This window comes from Melozone crissalis, unplaced genomic scaffold (assembly GCF_028551555.1).
Source record: "Melozone crissalis strain CALT ecotype California unplaced genomic scaffold, PUWL_Pcris_2 ptg000009l_1, whole genome shotgun sequence".
NCBI lineage: Eukaryota > Metazoa > Chordata > Aves > Passeriformes > Passerellidae > Melozone > Melozone crissalis.
The window spans coordinates 488,201-494,200 of NW_026535787.1; the positions used below are offsets into that span (position 1 = coordinate 488,201).

Genomic DNA, 6,000 nt, shown 5'->3' on the forward strand with positions numbered 1-6,000 from the left:
TTTTTACATATTTGATCTATATTTAAATTTTAAGTTTTTTATTCCTATTTCTATACATATATTTGTTTTGTTTAATTATCGTTATAGTCCTAATTGTACATTTATAATCCAATTCCTAAATAAAATGACAAAACAAACAGCACCGAATTCCCACCAATATGTTCCAAAACCGTCAAGATACCTCCAAGAGCCAAGCAACTGCCAGCGAAAAAACCACACAACACTCTTTTTGGTAACAATTCTCATCACGACAGGAAAATGGAACCAAAATAAAAGGAAACCCTATAGAGACACACACAGCAAATTACAAAAAGTACTAAAAAAAAGTCAAACCAATTTACTAAACTCCAAACAGTGCCACAGATCCTGAACGTTACTACAAAAAAAAACAAAAAACAAAAAAAAAAACAAAATTCTACCTTTCCACTAACTCAAAGAATAACCAATCCACTGTAAAAATAACTTTAAAAACCGAACTAATTAACGAAATGGAAAAAAATTTAACCACTAAAAACTAAGAAAATAACTACCCAAATAAATACATACTTTAAAAACCCACCATATAAATACCCATGTTCCCAAAAAAAAAACCCCTGATAAACAATACTCAAATACATTAAAAGGCAACAACAACAAAAAAAAGAAAATAAGGAAACCAACAATAAGAATAATCACAAAATGCAAGTAAACTTAAATCTGACACAAAAAAATTATTCCCAACTGAATAAACCCATAGTGCCTCAAGCTATCAAAATAAAAATACCACCTAGAAACAAATACAAAGACTAAAGACAAACGTAACCATAAACAATGTCTCCCAAGTGATCCGTAACCATAAAACATACACTACAATCAAACAAACCGAATAAATAAAAGCCCTGGAAGACGACAAACACACATGCAATTATCGAGATTAAAAACCCGCCGCTATGAACGACACGACGCTACCTCAAGCCCCACAAAACAAACACTACACCCTCACGCTAATAAAAGCTGCCGCAACAGAATTAAAATCCGAACCGCTGCTTCACGCTACGACCCGTAAAAACCATTGCGCGCCTTTGAAAACACAATACCCCGGCAAAAAAAAAAAAAAAAACAAAAAACAAAACAAAAGAAAAACCAAAAAAACACACCACCCAAAATCCGACTACAAAACTGAATCCAAAACAAACCTTTATCATCCCTACCAGCACCGAGAACCGTACCACTCAGGAAGAACACCGTATCCCTTAGCGTACAGCCGCTGCAAACTGAACACAACGATGCAATCAATGCCTACAAAGCGTCTCCGAACCACGGCACCGCCGAACTGTGAGCGGCCGAACGCCGCGCTCGCTGCCGGTCCCGGACGGAGCGCGGCTCCCGGCAGGCAAGCGGCTCCTCCGGTGGCGCCTCCGGCACGCGGCGCCGTTCCGGGGAGCCCCGCCCGCTGCCCCTGCCCGCTGGGGCCGGCACCGGGCCCGGGGCTACCGGCGGCGCCCGAGCCCGCGCCCAGACCGGACGGAGCGGCCGGCACCGCCCGGGCCGGCGCAGCAGCGCCCGCGCCGCCTCTGCCGCCCTCGGCCGGCCCGGCACGGCTCCCCTCGGCTCCGCACGGCTCGCACCGGCGCGGCTCCGCCACTGCCGCCCTCGGCCGGCCCGGCCGCGCCAAATCCCCCGTGCGCCCCGGCAGCTGCCCGGGCCGTGCCAGCGGCGCTCCCGAGCGGGAACGTTCCGGGCCGGGCCGCGGGCACGAGCAGCGCCCTCCGATGCAGCGGCACAGCCCCATTGCAGCCCTGCAAACGCTGCCAGAGCTGCGGCTTCCCGCAGCCGAACCCCGAAACTGACGCCGCCGGCGGGGCTCACCTCACTTCAACAAGGGCAAAGAAATGCCTTCTCCCCTTCAGTTTCGTCCCCTACGAGAGCAGAAAAGAAGGGGCGCTCCTCAAATGAAAGCCTTCGACTGATGGGAAAGGGGGATTTCGACCTCCATTCCAACCCTTGAAAAGGAGGGACACCAGGGCTGCCCCCTCCATTTAAACCCGAGGGTGATGAAAATGGGGTGGCTGCCTTCAAATCCAACCCATAATACCACAAGAATACTTTTCCCATTCCCCTTAAAATAGAACGCAGGGATTCCCTGTCACCCCCGGGATACCCGTAACAGCCTGGAAAAGGCAGCTTTTCCTGCAATCAACACCCTTAAAACCCCAAGTGAAGAGGGATCCCCTCAGCTCAAACTCAGACAATAAAAGAAGAGTAGCTGCTTCCTTCTCCTTAATTCCTTTTGTCCTCATAAGGTCCACTTTTGTTCCTGGGGATCCGGGGAGGGACTGGCGAGATGAAATTGCAAAGGGGAAGGAGAAAATTCCCCGCTCCAAACCCACACGGGCTCACCTGTTCGGCTGCTGCTCCCCGGCACAAAGATTCGTCCCTCGGCGCCTCCTTTAAGCGCTGCTCCACGTATCCAAGCGCGGATCCAGGTGTTCCCCCCGACCCTGTGAGAAGCTCCCGCAGTCCTTCCATGAGACAGCGCCGGGAGCGCCCCATAAACCCCTCCACTCAGCAGCTCCACGCTAAAGGGAGCTGAGGCAAAGCCTCCCCCTAAAACAGCCTCGCCCCGGCAGGAGCGGGCCCCCATCATCCTCACACTCACACCTGGGCTGCTCCGAGCCCCCACCATCCTCACACTCACACCTGGGCTGCTCCGAGCCCTCATCATCCTCACACTCACACCTGGTGCTATTCCGAGCCCCCATCAAATGCCTTTGCCATTTTAATTCAAAGCGCCAGTCCACTTCCCAGCCCCACAGTGATATCAGCTGCGCCCCAAGAGTTGCCATGACAGGCGCAGGCAATATTCTAGCATCAACGGGGTATTCAGTCACAAGCTTGCAGCCCCCTTTTCCCACTCCACACATCCTGTTCTACTGTTAGTCGCAATACCCAGCCCCTGCATCCATGTCAAGGCCTACAGTGATCTCGGCGCAAGAACACTCCAGTCCCTTTACCAGCCTTAAGGTCGCTGTGATGTGTTAAGCCGCAACTCTAGTCCCACATAAATTACAAGATCAGGCCCAGTGATTTCAGCCTTTTCAGATCTTGACCCACAAGCTTTATTTCACTGCCAGCTCTCTTCTTCCAGTTCCAGCTCTGTGTTTCTCCAGCTTGAAATGGCAGCATCTTCCCTTGGCTCCAGGTCGGCAACAATTCAGCTCCCGCACGAGCCTCTGGAAGCCCGCCCCACCATCCATCCCTTTACCAACCCCAAGGTTGCTGTGATGTGTTAAGCCGCAACTCCAATCCCATAATGATAACAAGCCCAGGCCCAGTGATTTCAGCTCTTTCAGCTCTTGACCCACAAGCTTTATTTCACCATCTCTGTGCCAGCCCTATAGCTCCTATGTTGTGCGCAGCCCCGATCCCTGACCCGCATTGATGAAAACTCCAGGCGCAGTGATTTCAGCTCTTTCAGCTCTGGACCCACAAGCTTTATTTCACTGCCAGCTCTCTTCTTCCAGCTCTGTGTCCCATTCTGCGATTTGTCCTCAGATCCACAGTGAGAATCCCTTATAGCAGTGACTGTTTCTGCAGCACTGCAGTCCCCACCCCGTCCCCAGTGATTTCAGCTCCAGTCCCACAAGCTTTATTTAACTGCCAGCTCTTCTCTTGCACTTCCTGCTCCACATCTGCACAGTAGTGCCACACAATACTACTTCTGCTTCTCAGGACTGGATCTTTGTTTTAGCTCTGGTTCTTGCGCTCAGATCACAGCCCTTACAGCAATTTCAATTCCAACCATGCAGTTCACCTCCCCGCTCCACAATCCCTATCCCAGCTCCACAGGAGTTTTACACCAAACCCTACCATATTTCTGTCTCCTCCAGCTCTGCTGCCTCAGCTCCAGCTCCTCAGCTTCCTACTGGCTGCAGCTAAAAGCTGCTCATGCTTTTCACTGCACCTTGGGGCTGTTGACAAGGCCACAAATCAGTTACTGCCATCCCTTCAATTTCAATATCTCTAGAAGCTGTCCCATCCACCCACCCACCCCTAAGTGGCAACCCTAAGTGGCATCCCAACTCTGGGGACACTGGAGGCCTGAAGCTCAACATCCACCTTGCCCCTCACCCTGGCTCTCAGCCCAGCACCTGCACAAGGGCCCCCTCACCTCCCCTCAGGCAGCTCCAGGGGCTGGGAATAGCCACTGGACTCCTGCCCCCCATCCCAAAAGGCACTGTCGGGCTGGTTCTCGGGCCCTAGAACCCTCTGAGCCCCCACACCCTCAGCCCCTCGTTGGCACCACGGGGCAGGGGCTGGGAACCCCCAGGCATAACCTGCAGGCCCTGTGCTGCAGCTCCATGCCTTCCTCCCATGGCATTTATCTAGCCTCAGTATTTCCACCACTCCACACGGTTTTGGGCCTGACTCATGCCAAAATCATTATTCCACACCCTGGGGTTTTATATCCCCACTGCTCTCACAACTGGTGTTTCAGCCCCAGTCCCACAACCCTTACCGAGTTAACATGAGACATCTAGTAAAGAAAACAAATCAAACCAAAAAGATGTATTAAAACGGGCAATAATAAAATAACACAATTAAGAAAAAAAACATCACAACTAAAACCAAAATAAAGTAATAAAAAACAAAAAGCAAGCTTTATTCTGCGTATTCTGAACATTTCTTTAAATCCAGAAACGGCGAAGCGGCTACTTCCCAGCCCCCAGTGACAGCAGGCGGTCCGTCCGTCCCCCGCCCCCCCCCCGCGCCACTCCAGGCCCCACATCAGCCGCCAGCTACCCGAGCCACGCAGGGCGCGGCAGAAAGAACTGGACACGGCCGGCCCCCAGACACCGCCGCAGGCGCCGCGTCCGTGCTCACCGGCGCTCCCCGGATCAGCTGCCGCGGGGGGCCCGTCCTGGCGCAGCGCCGCTCCTCGGATCGCGCATCCGCAGCTCCCGTCGCTCCCCGCTTCACCGCCCAACTGACGCCATTACCGCCCCAACGCACGCTATTTATGCCCCGCGGGCGGACAGCCAGCCAATCACAACCCGAGGCAGCGCCTGCCGGCTCCACCAATCCCAGCCCGCCCATTCCCGCCGCGCTCGGCCCCGCGACTCCCCGCGGTCCCCTCAAGCGCTGCTCCCGCCGCCGCCATTGCAGTGGCCGCGTCCGTCCGCTCCCCGCCGCCTGCCCGTTTCCCTGGACCAGAACCTGACCCCGACCAGGACCTGAACTGGAAGCTCCCGGCCGCCCTTCCCGTCCGCAACAGCTCCTGCCGAGGCAGCGGCAGCGGGGACGCTGCTCCGCCGGCTCCCAAAGCGGCGGTGGCGGGAGCGGCGCCTCAGACGTACGGGCGAGCGGGGCCAGTCTGAGGGGTCCAGCCGCGACTGAGCGGGCTGAGATTGGCGGGACCGCTTCCGGTTTGAAAGGGCGGCTGTGATTGGACAGGGCCGACGGAGAAAGGCGGGCCGTGATTGGCGGGTTTGGGAGCCGTCAGGCTCTTTCTTTTAAACAATGTTTAAATATATATATCCTTATGTTTTCATATTTATATTCACATTTATATTTAAAATATATAATAATGTATATTGCTTACTTAAACATTTATCTTTATCAATGTCAAGTTATAAAGAAATTTATATTCTATATTGCATCTACTCCAAGCACTTATTTATATATTTTTATACATATTTTTATATATTGGTTATATATTTCTGTGTTAAGATTTTTACATCTGTAACAGTTGTATTATTTAAAATAAAAACCCTGCCTCTACTTAAATAAAAGTCAAAAAATTCCCTTTCCTTTAAAATATATCTACCTATTTTTATATTTATATTCTCATTTATAATTCATATTGCCATACAATGTTATTTATAGTTCATATTACAATTCTGAATTTTACTCACATATATTTATAATTAAATTTCTATTCATAGATTAGTAAACTGTCTATATATATATATTATTCATTTCTATATTAAGATTCACAATTTTATAATACTTAAAATATTT

General features: G+C 51.0%; 1 long non-coding RNA gene across 1 annotated transcript in view; it reads right to left on the reverse strand.

Moving 5' to 3' along the window:
- The window catches only part of LOC128933410 (uncharacterized), a 214,442-nt gene extending 208,981 nt beyond the window's left edge, over positions 1–5,461 (reverse strand). Inside the window, exons 1-2 of the long non-coding RNA XR_008482779.1 lie at positions 4,864–5,461; positions 3,850–3,950 (exon numbers count right to left, since the gene is read on the reverse strand). This is a non-coding gene — a long non-coding RNA (uncharacterized LOC128933410). The remainder of the gene's footprint in view (positions 1–3,849; positions 3,951–4,863) is intronic.
- Between the last annotated feature and the right edge of the window lie 539 nt (positions 5,462–6,000).